General features: G+C 43.1%; 1 protein-coding gene across 2 annotated transcripts in view; it reads right to left on the reverse strand.

Annotated features, from left to right (window-relative positions):
- Positions 1-14,505, reverse strand: part of gpc5c (glypican 5c) — a 113,807-nt gene that overhangs the window by 85,674 nt on the left and 13,628 nt on the right. The window lies entirely within an intron of this gene.

Raw genomic sequence — 14,505 nt, forward strand, 5'->3', positions numbered from 1 at the left:
TCCGTGTTTTCGTCTTACAACTCTAACTTTCACAGTGTGTTTTCAGTTCATGAAAGTTAATTGTAACATTTTGGTCGCCTGAAAAAGTCTTGTGCTTGACTCCAACCTTCGTGTCACTTCTGTCTCCGAAAAACCAAGATGACGACAACCAAAATGCTGAACTCGAGGCTCACTTCTACCATATAGCCTAACTTGTTCTTTTGTCCAGTTTTCCTTCTCAGCAACTCTCCACACATTCTCTTATGTGTACAACTGTATGTACATGTATGTACATGTATGTATATGTGTGTGTGTGGGGGGGGGGGGGGGGGGGGGGGGGGGGGTTTGTGTACTGTATGTGTGTCCTCTGTCCTGGACACAACACTCTCCTCTGGGGTGTGATGTCAGCTTAAAAGCATGACAGGACATGAAGGAGCAGTAGCAACTGTACAGAAATTGAGACAGGAGAAGGAGGGTGCCAACACCAACCCACCGCCACCCCATCACCATAGACACACATACCCGTATACACACACACACATACATCCATAAAATGAAAAAAAAAAAAAAGGATAAGCCCACAGTGTATGGCAATTCTTCATTTGGTACTGATGGCTAATCAAATGTTACAAATCATCTACTGTGGACTTCAGTTTTAAAAATACGTTGATGTTAACACTTACATATTCATTCATAAAAGTGAATCTATCTCAGCAACAGTGATTGTAACCAAATGAGTATGTATGTGTTTGTGTGTGTGCCTGTGTGTGTCCGGCCCCTCCCAGCTCACAGACAGAAGGATAACAACAGTCATGTCCTCCTCAACAGCTGCACTAATATGACCGCTGTCTGTGACACACGGGGACTCCCCACTGGCCAGCAAAGGGCACAACTCATTTGTAATGCACCAGAAAGCGCCGTCGTCATGATTGGTCGGAGCTTTCTCTCGCACACATAACATTCAAAAGTTGCAGCCTATTAGATGGGGTTTGAAGAGCGTGACTGTGTGTGACAGAAATAAAGCAGACAGACATGACAAGTAATGGTCTGTTAGGGATTATTACTGTAAAGCGGAGGGTGACACGTTGTAGTCTGACTGTAGGCTAAAAGCAGTCAGAAAGAGTCACGAGATATAGCTAGAGACACACCAAGACTAACACAAAAAGAAAAGGAAAAGAGCAAAACAAAAAAAAGCATTAGATTTGCAGAGAAATTTCAGTTCTACCTCAGTGTCTCCTCAGCCCGCGGGGCTGCAGAGTTGGTACCAGTGTGAGGTCTGCCTGCTCGCCTGCCAGTCAGACATTTACACCACAAGATGTACCCTCAGGCTTAGGTTACACGGCATTACATAATGTTATTATAAAATTATCATGCTCAGAAATACCATGGTTTAATCTTACTCTCTGTGAGCCGTGGTGCTGGTGGGTGGGGGGGGAAATAAACTAAACGACTCTGCACAACAAGAAAATCAATTTTTCTCAAGAAAAAGTTCTGTCTTATACTTCTCAAGGGCGCCATGACTGGATGTACATATTTCAAAGGGTTTCTGACAGGATCATTAAACCCTTTAAGACATTCCGTACTCGTTAAAAAATCGTATTTGTATTTGCCAAGAGAGTGACACTGAGAGAGAACACGAAAGAGGAAAAAAGGGAAAAGAGAGTGGGCGACCGCCAGGAAAAATGGAATAAAAAGAAGCGACTGAACTTTTGAACAAGGAAAAACAACTACTGTACAAGTGGACTCCACCTTGTGAACATGCTCTGACATCTGGATTCATTTGGCCCCTGGGTCCGGAGCACTTCCCTGTCTCTCCATGGCTGTTACTTCAAACATGTCCTCCTTTGAATATACACAAGAAGGACAAGAGTCCACCTTTCTTCCTCTCCACACGTCCTCTGACAAACAAAAAACTGGATCCCATCTTCATTCATGTTCAACATCAGTTATTTTCTGTTCTCTATCAAGCCCTCTCCCACGCTCAAATGTATCCGGTTTCTCATTCTGCGATAAATCAAGTACAGTCGTTGTGGGTTTCTCTGCATTTTCCAGAACTGGGAAACAGGGTGATAACAAAAAAACAAAAAGCTTTTTAAGTCCTTCCATTGCATGATAGTCAATTGGGTTTGATTGTTCTGGCTGACCACAGTGTCTCAATCTGGACTTGACCGCACTCCATTCAGACGCACAGTCGTGGGTGGCTATCATTACCATGTCACATACTCCAATCCGTAAGCCTCTTGGGAAATGAAGTCTGGATGGACTGAGGCTATTTTGCATGGAGCAATTATCTTTAATTTCCAAGGAAGTCCTAAAAACTCAAAACACATAATTGTCAAACTAACTATACAGGAATAAACGAACAGACTGGCTTTGTCTGTGGCCCTGTGGGCCTAATCTGACATGCTCTCTACTCGGAATAAACAAAGTATTAAATGGATAAAAAAGCAATGGTGGCAAAGCAGAGCAGGCCTTTTGTCCTGCAGTGGCCTTAACTGGGTATGTATTATGACTCTGGGATGGGATATTATACCATATCTTTCCACCAATGCTATGCCAAGGCAAGGCCGCTCTCTGAGATCACTGGGTTTAATCATAAGAAGCTATTTCCACTTTACATTCTGCATGGCAACCCAGTGTTTTACTGGCACAATTAGTGTCGCCATGGTGAAGCTTCCACAATAACGGAGTCAAAATAAGTACAGTGGCATCTCTATGATTTAAGTCACAACTATAGTGTTTTTTGCCTTTGTGCCCGCCCAGCACTCCCAGATTTCTAGGCCACTCTCACACTGAGAGAGATGCATGTATGCATGTGAGTGTGTGTGTGTGCTTAACTGAGCAGTATTGTCACAGTCTGAGTATGGTATTTAAGGCCAAGGCATCAAAGCTGGGTTGCCAAATCTCAGCACAGACATGTGGCACCAGACAGGCATCACAGTCCAACATGGTTAGTGTGTATACAGGGGTAGTTGGACAAACTGATTAAACTGTATGATCAGTAGTAGTAATAGTAGTTCTAGTAATAGTAGTGGTTGCTGTTGTTGCAGTAGTAAGTTATTAGTTGAATACTATTTAAAGCCGCTATATGTAGCACTTGAAAATTTGTGACGGTGGTGACATACGGTCAGTTATATAAGGAAGTCCAGAGAGGCCAGTGAGAGAAAAAAAAATCTGGTGATGCATTTTCTATGTCTAAATTATTTTCTCTCCTGTGTTTATGACGTAAGAACAGGTGAAACTGGTGGGGAAAAGGATTTGGCATGTTTTTTGTTAGGATGATTTTTCAAATGTTTGTTGTTGTAATATTAAATTCGGCCACAAGAGGCTGAAATGCACCACATGTTCTAAATACGACTAAAAGTATTCATGTTTTCTTCCAGGTGATTTTTAATTTACATAACTTGCTATAGCATACAATTATGCACCTTGTGTTTAGAGTGCATGGACAAATTAACTAGTAACTTTATACGGCAAAACCTTTTTTTTTTCACCTGGCAAAACTTTTCCCCACCTGTTTCACAGATGGAAAAACAAAACAAAATCAAGGAACTTAGAAAGATTATCCTGGCAAAACCTTTTTTCACCTGTTCTTAAGTCATAAACACAAAAAAGGAAACAATTTAGATCAGACTTTCAGACAGAATTTTATTTTCTACTTGCCTCTCAGGGCTTCCGTAGTACAGTCTTCACAGTATGGCACGCCAGAGCGCCAAAGTGTGGCTAAGTTTCGCAGAGAAATGAAATGACTTAAAGAAAATATTTTACATTCATAATATTTTACTTGACAAAGCCTTTTCTGAAGTTTAAGAATGCAGCATTTCTGAAATCCCTAGTCAGACATAATTCCCAAGAGTCAGCTAATGCTAGCATGTCACAACTCAATCACAAACAAAGTGTAAAACAGCAAACCATATAGTGTATACTATATTTATTTACCTTCTAACCAAAAGGAATCATAACATGTCTTGTGTACATTGCACTGACAAATACGAGCCCACCTTTACTACTCCTGTACAATTAGATAAATATCACATGTTTTGAGATGTGGCCTGTTGTGTGATCAGAAAGGTGTTCTATGACTTTTGCTCAATGCAATGGTCCATCAAGTACTCATTGTATTGCAATTAAGCCTTTAAATATACAGTAAAATTAACAAATTCTCATAAACAATTAAAAACTCTACTTGAAATTAAAAAGTGTATATATATACGCAAAGTGTATTAACTGTGGTTAGCTATATCAGATGATGGATAAACTGTAAAAACAAGGTGTCAAGTTCTTGATTTCATATGTATGAAAGTATTTTGATTGGGAAAGAAAATGGAAAATGGATCATATGTTGCTCTGGAACTTTTCCTGTCCTAAACCAGTTATATAGTCCTGTGTCATAAGTGCAAGTATGAGTACAGTATGCCTGTACATGCATATAGGCCTGTAGAGGTGGGTGTGCATATGTGCATGCTTGAAGATGTGGTAATATTGTGATAATGAGGTCGGAGACACTGTTCTCATACAACGGAGCTGTGGGCCCTTGCTATCTTGGCAATCAGTCCTTACTGGACCTCACCAACCGTCTTCTCAGGCAAAGCATTTTAATCCCTCCACGGGCTTGGGTTTCAGACAGGTCACCACACAGATATATGACATAGCGACACATGTGTAGATTACATATCCTTGTTTTAATTAGTAGAAATACTGTACATCGGGCAATCTCACACTCAGCACTGGTCATCTTGGGTTACAGGGGAGAGCTGCAATGTCATACAATCTACCCAGCCTCTAACCTTTCAGCGAACAGTTTAATGGTAATAAACTATTAATAAGTCAATGAATCAATCTGTTGATTCATCATACTTGTGTGGTAAAATCACACGTCTAAAGTCTAAAGTGGGAGCATGACTCATCTGTCGGACAACAGGCGCAGACATGCTGTTCACGCAAATTTGACCTGCAAGAACTTGGGGGTGGGGGGGGGGGGTGCACTCCTGCCAAAAAAACACTGTGACTCCACAAGCCCCCTCAGAAAGCCCACATATGCAATCACAAATGTGTGTGCGCAAATTTCGGCGAACCCTGGCCCCAAATCCTAATTTGCTTGTCTTGTCCTATCAGGGGGCTAACAGGTGGGATAATGAGCTTGAGAGGAGGGGGGGGGACACAAGTGGGGGTGAAGGGGTAATTAAAAAGGCAGCCCAGCTATATCAAAACTCTGAAACATAAACAATTCCACACATGCCAGGGGCATTCGGGTGCACTGGGCTATAATGTGGTGTGTATGTGGTGTGTGGGGGGGGTGGAGGAGTGGCGGTGGAGATTGGACAGGAGGGGGATCACTGCTCTCTGCTCTGGCCAAAGTAGGGAAACATGATCGAAGGCAGGGGAATGAGCAGACGAGAGAAGGACGGGGACAGAGGAGACAGAGCACGGGGGCAGTGGGTGAGGGGCTGAGGGAGGGAGGGAGGGAGGGTTGTTCAAATGGCTAATGCCATAAAGGGGAGATGTGGAGGGCCAGCATAAGGGCAGACTGTTGACAGGCTGATGGACAGCACCTCTGGTCCTACGCATTAAGGGGGCCATAGGTCTATAGTGACCCCCCATTTCTCTTTTGTTTATTGGTATATAAATCACAGTGTCTCTTTTGATATAGTGTAGCGCTAAGGAGCAGAACAGACTGTCAAACACAAAAAGCGTTTCCACTCATTGATAACTGCTAATACAAAAAGTATGCCATGTTGCACAAGTAGGAGAGGTAAGGTAATCTGAAAAAAATCATGTTCCTCTATGTCCTCCGGTGCTCCTAATGGCATCTGCAAGCTTTCACAGACCGGAGGAAAATAACCAATCAGAGCCGAGCTGGAGCCTTGCCGTCTCTGAGCAGCTGTCAATCATTCGCAAACTCCGATCAAACAGTCCAACTAGGCAGCGCTGATCAAATATGAATCAAGATTCTGTTACTGTAATGCCTCCGCCTACCAGCCGGAGCAAACTGTTGTTTTCACACCGGAGATGAGTATTACGCAGCGAAAAACTGACGTGCATTTTTTTTTTTTTACGAACAAGCCTTCGCACCGAAAAGAAAGGCATCAACCAATCACATGTGGAAGGGGTTGAGTTGCGCTTATATTTATCTAACAACAACACAGAGGCTAAACTTTATTACTCTTCTCAACCTTGACAAAGGCAGCGCAGACTAGATCCACTTTTTCCGTTCTTACCTTTCACAATAAAAGCCCTAGATATATAATATTCGAAGGCGAGTGTTTCGCATTTTCGTGTCATTTATTCGTCACCGGTGTGTAGCGGCCTTTAGGAGGGACTGCTACCTACGTTTTAATCCAGAGATTTAGCTGTGAAACATTGTTTAGATCTGCAGATTGGGGAAAAGAAGAACATGTGCATCTAAAAAATGACTCAAGTGCAGGACAGAAAGAATAAAAAGCAGATTCCATGCAACAGCAAATCATCTGCCAGTGGCTTATTGCTCTGCAGACTGGAATATTAATAAGTGAATCTAATAGAATGGAGGCATTTTCACCGAAACCTGGCTACATTGATGACAGCCTGTGGTTTTGTGATAAACAAAAAAGCCTTGTCACGGTAATAGCCCATTATATAAGTGGAAACTGATGATGACTAGAGGAGAAAGAGACTGGACTCCAGATTTTTTGGTGAAAAAGGGAAAGGAAACATTTAGGCTAACATGAGATTAACATGAAACAGACCTTTGAACAGAGTCTGAGGTGTGAAAGGCATCCAAGATGAAAGGGAGTCTAATGAAACATTTTCCACTTTTCCTCGCAGGTGTGGCCCCTTTTTTCCATTTTTCTGCTTTATTATGAATCAAACATACACAGGGTCACTTATACACCGTTTCAATTATGAGCCAAAACTACTCTTTGATAAGCCCTCATCCTTATGCCATTAAAAACAACACAAGAATGCTTCAATCCATTTTGTGGGCTGAAATAAATCAAAGGAAAATCCCAAATAATCAAGATAAATGTATAAAAAATATTTGTGAAGGACAAATTCCATCATTAGTTCCAGTCTTAAGAGTTTGCCAGTGACGGACTGTGTTGTGGTTGATTTAAGAGCAGACCTCATGTCTGTTCATTTTGGCAGACAATACAGCAGATATCATAATCCATCATGGATCATACAAACAGGACACGGCTGGGCAGGGTCAGAACTTTTTTTTTTTTTGCCTATCCATTTCTCTCATTTATTGTACCTCCTCCTCTGGAATACAATGGATGGATGAATAAAGCCGACCATGGGGACTCCTTAATGGTGCGCTAGGAGCCATAGAGGCGAGGAGGAAGAAGGAGAGGAAGCAGAGGAGTGTCCAACACAGGGCGTAATGAGGAAAGTGGGTTGACTTGAATGAGGCAGTGATGAAGTGAGTTGGAGGTGAGAGATGGGAGATGGAAAGCCAAGTTCAACCTACTTTGGGCTGAAGTAAGAGTGTGAGTCACACGCATACAGGCATGTACATCACACTGTCATCCACATATGCATTAAAAGCACATACTAAGTACACACCCTGATCTCCCACAGGCGTCGGATGGAAGCAGCTCTCCCTCGCAGACATGCAAGTCTGGCCAATTGCGGATGTTCAACCCCTCCTTCCCTCACGCTACGTCTTACCAATACTCCCTCATTTCGCATGACTTTATCTTGGTCAAAATCCACCATCATTTCCCTTAACAACATCTCATTCATTAAACTGAACAAAGGTGTTACACCTTCACCAAAAAGTGACAAGTAGTCTGTAAATGATGTTGGTTATCAGACATTTTCTGACTGCCAGTTGCTATGCACAGACATGTGTGCATACATAGATCTATATCTCAAACTTAAACACACACACATGCACATTTTATGGCTTGTGGGATCCTTCTGGGAAGGACGGGTGCAGCAGAGTCAGACAGGACACAGGAAAAGGCCAAGCTGGACCAATCAGCAGCAGCAGAGTACAAATCCCATCAGCCAGACGGACAGATTGTGTTCCAGAAAAGCCAAATTCTCTTGGACAGAGAACAAGCCCCGGGAGATGCGACTTTGTCTGATTACCAAGAAACTTCCTGGACATCAAGCTTATTGTGCTCATGCGATTGTAGTGAGACTGATGGAGCTTAGTCTACACCAAGAGTGTTTGTAAAGTAGTGTCAGAAAATCGTTCCATGAGAGAAGTGTTGGCGAGAAATAAAGGGGTATTTATCTCAGTTTCATTTCATGCTAGTATGTCAAATTATGGCTGTGGAGAGACTGGCGGCAGGCTAATCTACACAGACCTAATATTTATTTAGGCTTTGGATGTAATGTTGGGGAGCATGGATGTTTGGTGAGGAAGACCGAGGCTGTTGGGAAGCAGAATAACAATAATGAAAATGAAAGGAGACTTTAGGGGTGAAGAAGAAGAGAATTTTGTTTGTGGTTTCATTCTGCGGAGCGCACTCTTGGCAGTCGGGTTATCTTTGAGACATGAGGGTTCCCTGCAGCGCATATGCCAGCACGCAAGCTGTTGGCGTGGAGCCCACCTAGACCCAGCATGCTCTTGTTGAGCAACCGTTGCTGGCAAAGCATGGACCACAGACGGAGAGAGAGAGAGAGACACCCAGGAAGAAAGAGGGAGTGTTGTCGGAGAGCAGCGGTACACAGTGAATCCTACAGGGTAAAAACCTGTTGATTCCACATTCTTTAAAGGCAGACCACATTTTACACACACACACACACACACACACACACACACACACACACACACACCTGTGCACACTTTCACTGAAACACTTTCCCTCTGTCTCATTTTTCTGTTCTCTCTCTCTCTCTTTAGGCCCAACTCCTCTGGATTCTCACATATTCATGCCGATATGAGAGGGGCAGATGAAAAGCAGAGGTAATTAGCGAAGCTTTGAGTGTGACTTTATGACTCTGAGAGGCTTTGAGCCTTTCCCCTCTCTCCTCCCTCCTTCTCTTTGTTCTTTCCCCCCGTTCCCCAGCGAGTCCTGCAAACTCTGAGGGATACACATCCTGCCCTTATGTGTCATGTCTACTAAGAAGACTCGACTGCTTAGGACACACATACGCACACACATACATACTCAAATACGCAATAAATTCGCTCCCACTATTAGGTCCATAAACACGTTTCCCCCTCCGCCCTGTATGATTAAATGAGACGTGTAGGGATGGATTCCGGATATCCTCCCTAATTTGAGCATGAGCTCATGGTGCAGCGCAATGTCATCCCGTGTCCAAGCGTCAGCCTCTAGAGCAATAACCCTGTCGGTCAAAACATCTGCAGAGAAAAATACACGCAGACGTGAAGTGAGAGAGAGAAAAAAAAATGATAATGATGTGAGAAGAGGACGGGCTAAAAAAGATCACAAGCAACACTGAGTGAGAGAACTTCCAGACGAATGCAGAGAGATCGCAATATAGATAGAAGGGATTTATGTCTGATGAAAGAATGAAGATAGGCCACCACAGCCAAGTGATTCATCATTCCAGTCACTTGCACACACACATATAGACATGCAGACACGCATTATGCCCACAAAAACATGCATAAATCATCGCTATTTAATAAATAAGACGATTGTCTTCACATAGGGTGTGTTGGGTAAGCCACCCAGGATGATGCTGACAAGTAAAAGTGAAGACAGCAAGGAATTTTCCAAACAGTTTCATCTGGAGTGGCTTATAAACAATGAAGCTTGAGGCTAGATATCCTTGACTGTCTGTCTGTCTGTGCCTAGAGGGGGAATGAGAGACATTGGGGGGGTAGGGTTGCAAAGAGCAACACAAATGGAGAATAGGGCTGGGACGATATTCCTATACCTTTATTGAGATTTTTGTTAACTTTGTTAACATTAGACTATGGGGAAAAGTTGAATGATACACTTCTAGGGACTTTTACTTATGAAAATATCTATATAAATATAGATTTTTTTTGTCCTGAAGTCAAATATATCAGTCATTGTCAGGCATTATTTTTTTATTTTTTCCAGCAACCTAAAAATCAAAGAATAAAGACATTTCCCTCACAAATTAGTGATATTTTATTTTAATTTATAAGGGCCATGTAATGTTTTAAACTACTAGTGAATACAATCCATCAATCTTATTTCCCTATATGTACTTTGTATATACACTTCCCTTTGTTAACACCTTACCGAAATACGATAACGTTTCCTGTCCATGACAGAGTTAGCATGCAGCTTTAGCCATCATGTCTATAGCTCTGCTTTTCCTGACAATGTGTGAAACCCAAACTGTTTCCATTCTTAACTGTATGTGTAGTGTTTACCACTTTGGATTTAAAATGTGAGAATGCAGGTCGTATCCCTGCGAACCCTCCGCCGTTTTCTGATTTGTCGTTTTGGTTTAGAGGGATACGGAACGGATATGAAGTCCAGCTACTCAGACTATAACAATAAAAGCGGTAACTTCCTTTTACCTCCGTATAGACTCAAATGAAGCAAATATATTGATTCTGGCTTTAAAAAAATGTATTTCAAAATCGTAAAAAAACAAAACAATACATAGGTGAATTGATTTTTTCCCCACCCCTAATGGAGAACACTGTCTACTGTATCCAAGCAGGCAATCAGGGAGGCTGCAAATTCCAAAGGGGCAGAGAGACAATTACAGTAGGTTAAACTCAGCCACTTGTGAAAGCCTGGGGGGACAAACAGTCACAGGGGGGGAGACACACCAACAAACCAGTCAGTTAGTGTTTCTTTACCAATTCTCACTTCTCTGAGTCCTTTTATTCTGCATTCTACCATTAACAGCAGAGGCCCTCAAGTATCCCTGTGCCTCGGGTTGTGGTTTTGATCACTTCTTCTCTTGCATGCACTCGTGCACATGCTGTCTCCCAGGACAAGGGGGGGTCTGGAGAGTTCCTGGATGATGAGACAAGGATCAGCTAATTATGTCGCCTCGATGAGGAAAGGCACCGTCCTTGCCATGGCCTCTTTCTCTCTTCTCTCTCTTGCTGTCGCTCTTTCTCAAACGAACTCCTTGTCCCCTTCCTTGAAGGGCACCTAAAACTTTAAATGCGATGCACTTTCATTGATGATAGAGAGCTATCTAGGCCAGCAGAGTATATCTCTTTGAAAAGCATTTGTCAACTCCTGTGAGGACAACTTGAGCTCTGAGGTGATCATGGTGACTTGCAAGGGTGGTAAATACTGTACATGCTCACATGTCTTTGGTACACATGTATGCACACACACACACACACACACAATGATCAGGATGCACATGTACAAAATGCTCGAACACCCACATCACACACACACACACACACACATACACACACACACAGATGTCATGGCCTTTAGCTGTGGGCCAGGTCCCTCTCATATCGGTGACACTAGTGATCAAAAGTGTCAGCATTTTCTTGACATCTGCTCCCCAGCAGTGTGAGTGTATAGTATACCAAGATACTTGCTCTCTTGCTCATCATTCCCACCTGTCACGCACACGCAAACCAATTGGATTGCCTGCGCAACAATTTGCCAACAACAGATTGCTGCATATTGGACTCAACAAGTAATTTATATGATGGCATATTGGAACTAACTATTACCAATCAGATCTACTGATTAACTAGTAGCATGGGCAAACAGGAACAAACAAAGATTCTAGTGGCCAATCCATCTGTTCAACTTTCTCTCAGCCAATCAGGAGGCCACGGAGAGGTGTCCAGCCGGTACGATTACTCCAGATCTGATTGGCTAGAACAGGCTGACAGGCCAAAGCCCTTGATGGTAGCTCTAAGCTGGCCCAGCTTACACTGGGCTCTGTGGTTGACACCTACCCACCATCAGGCCCCAGCACTCATTACCTATCAATGATGGCGTGGATTAGGGGAATCTGTCTGTTTGTGTGTTTGGAGTGAGAGAGGAGACCTGCGGGGGGGCTGGCTGTGTATAGTTTTGGGAAAGTTCAATTGAAGGAGCAAAAAGATAGAGAAGAGGATATACTACGGGGGAAGGAGGTTAAAAAGTGGTAACCTGCCTGCATGATTTAGGGCGTGGCGGACGCAGGGTAAAAGTGGAAAGCAATATCTGGAGAATGCCAAAAGATTATTGGTGCTGTGAGCTTTGTTATTGCAGCGTACAAGTGAACCTGTTCCTTCATATTAATACAGTATCAGAAACATTTGAGAGGGAAAAAAACTCAGCATTCATAAATGTGTTCTGTGTTTATGGGGTCATATTCATGACATGACAACTCCCACACATGACAAAGCACAGTAGGGCCTTTAGGCCTGTCAAAACAAAGGCAGGCCAACGAAAACACTCACACACACACACAGACACACTCCTTACACACAGCATCTCCTTTCTAATGGGCTTGTCCTTTTGGCTAAACTTTAGCAATCAGCAGGAGTGATTTTGAGTTGAAAAGCAACAGCGGATAAAGAAAAACACGCATATATAACTTGTCGTTATAAGATTTACGGTATGATTTGAACGACAGACGGATCGAAAGCCGTAGAGAAAAAATAGTGGCCACATCATGAAAGAATTAAATAAACCGATTAACAAGAGAAGAGTTTTTAGCCTGCAGACAACTGGCTCAGTGGTGAACTGTATGCGGTGCAACTGGATAGATACAGTACAAACAAAAAGGGGTAGGAGCAGAAAGCTACCCACCAACAATTTTCCACCATCCAGCGCGTGAATAACAGCACCAAGGGTATCAGCCAAAATCATATTCTCATTACTTCATGCGGTATATGAGCCACTTGCTACTTCACATTCCACTTGAGGCACTCAGACAGCACAGAGACTGTCCTTAGAAGGCCTTGTAAATTGAGGGCTAGTGACATCATCATTTTCGGCACCACCATACTCCAGTTTCTATTGTTATTCCATTGTTATTTTCCATCTTGACCTTTTCTGGATATGTGGAACACCTGATCTTCATTCTCCAGACAGACTCAGACATGAGCTAAGAAGGGAACGATCTTTAATGATGACGAAAAGGACAAATACCAGGAACACTACTCGAACATGGTTACTTCTATTCATGTAACGTGCTTGTTGTTTGAAGGGACTGGAATTTCCTATCTCGGTGGTGTTTCAGTACGTTGAACGCTATGTGACAGTATTATATCCAGTTCAGATGGCACAAGTTAAACATGACAGTTATCATTTCCATGGCAACAATGTCTGAAAATAATACATTCTCCATGACTTTTCCCTAACCAGTTGCATTCTCTATTACAACATTTGTTCACGCTGGTGCAGTGCCCGTTCGGGGCGTGGCCGTTCAGGGCGCGTGCCAGTTCGGAACGGGCATGGATATATAAAGAGAACTGGATACAGCGTCGGAGGCGGGTTCATTCCTATGAAAGTTGCTCAGTGGCGCATGAAGCCAAAATGGCTCGACTGCTGAGTGATAAAATCCTCGGAACTTACGGCGATCTTCCGCATCCATTGGGCCCATAGAGCAGGCGCAGTAGCGTTTCCTTTATCCCCGCCTCCCAGCCCTCGGTCCAGCCTCGGTCTCCGTCTCATGAACGGAGGAAGGAAAATAACTCTGGATTCGGCTATTAGTGCTTGTTACAACTTCTAGGACCTAATGATTTAAATAAGGGCTATTCAAGTGTTCACACTAGGAAGGTGATTTACCTAAAAAAAAAACATCTGCTGATTTACAGATGTCTCTTTCCCAATGTAAGTCTATGGGAAAAAGTCTTTTAGGACCGCTGTTTGCTTCAACCCCGACGCACTTCCGGGGGGCTTGGGAATGCTTGGACGATTGCTTGGCTCCCGGTATTGCTGCTTGCAGTGCTGTCGGACGATATGCTTGACTCATTCTGCAGAGCCCTGAAGCCCCGCCACCGCTGCTGCACAGAACGCCATCCCTTTTTTATTAATACTGAACATGTCGCATGTCCAAATTGCACCAGTTTCGATACTGCACCTTCTCAGGTCCCCAGCAACACATCCATCAAGTGTGAAGTCGGTCGGATGAATGGTTCTTAAGATATGCGAAGGACATACACGCATACAGACAGAGATTCCTTACTTTATAGTTATATTTGATAGGAGTTGGACACCAATATCCACATCCATCACAAAACAGGACTTAGCCAACATGGCGTCTAAGCAGTCCATTGTCTTATAAAACTAATTGCATGGTACCGAAATTCCCGTAACACTAAAAACATCCTAAGCACGTCTCCTACCCTGTGGGATTGTGTTTGGAGGTTTTGGGGAGGAAAACTTGGGTCTATTTCGGAAATTTTAAAATTTAAATGACACTGCAATCACCAGAGGAAGAGGAAGGATAAGCTTTGGGCAACTAGTGCACCGCTTGATTCAGTTGGGCGTAGTACAAAACCCTTTGGCAGGCAAGACCTAGCTGAAACAGGCTTTTGTATCTACAGCAGGGCCTTGTTTATCCGGAACTCAGACGTCTGAACTGACCAGGCTACCAAAGAGGCTTCGCAACAAAAAAATACAACCCAAAATAAACACCAAACAAACAAAGTAAAATAAT

This window comes from Sebastes fasciatus, chromosome 11, assembly GCF_043250625.1.
Source record: "Sebastes fasciatus isolate fSebFas1 chromosome 11, fSebFas1.pri, whole genome shotgun sequence".
Taxonomy (NCBI): domain Eukaryota; kingdom Metazoa; phylum Chordata; class Actinopteri; order Perciformes; family Sebastidae; genus Sebastes; species Sebastes fasciatus.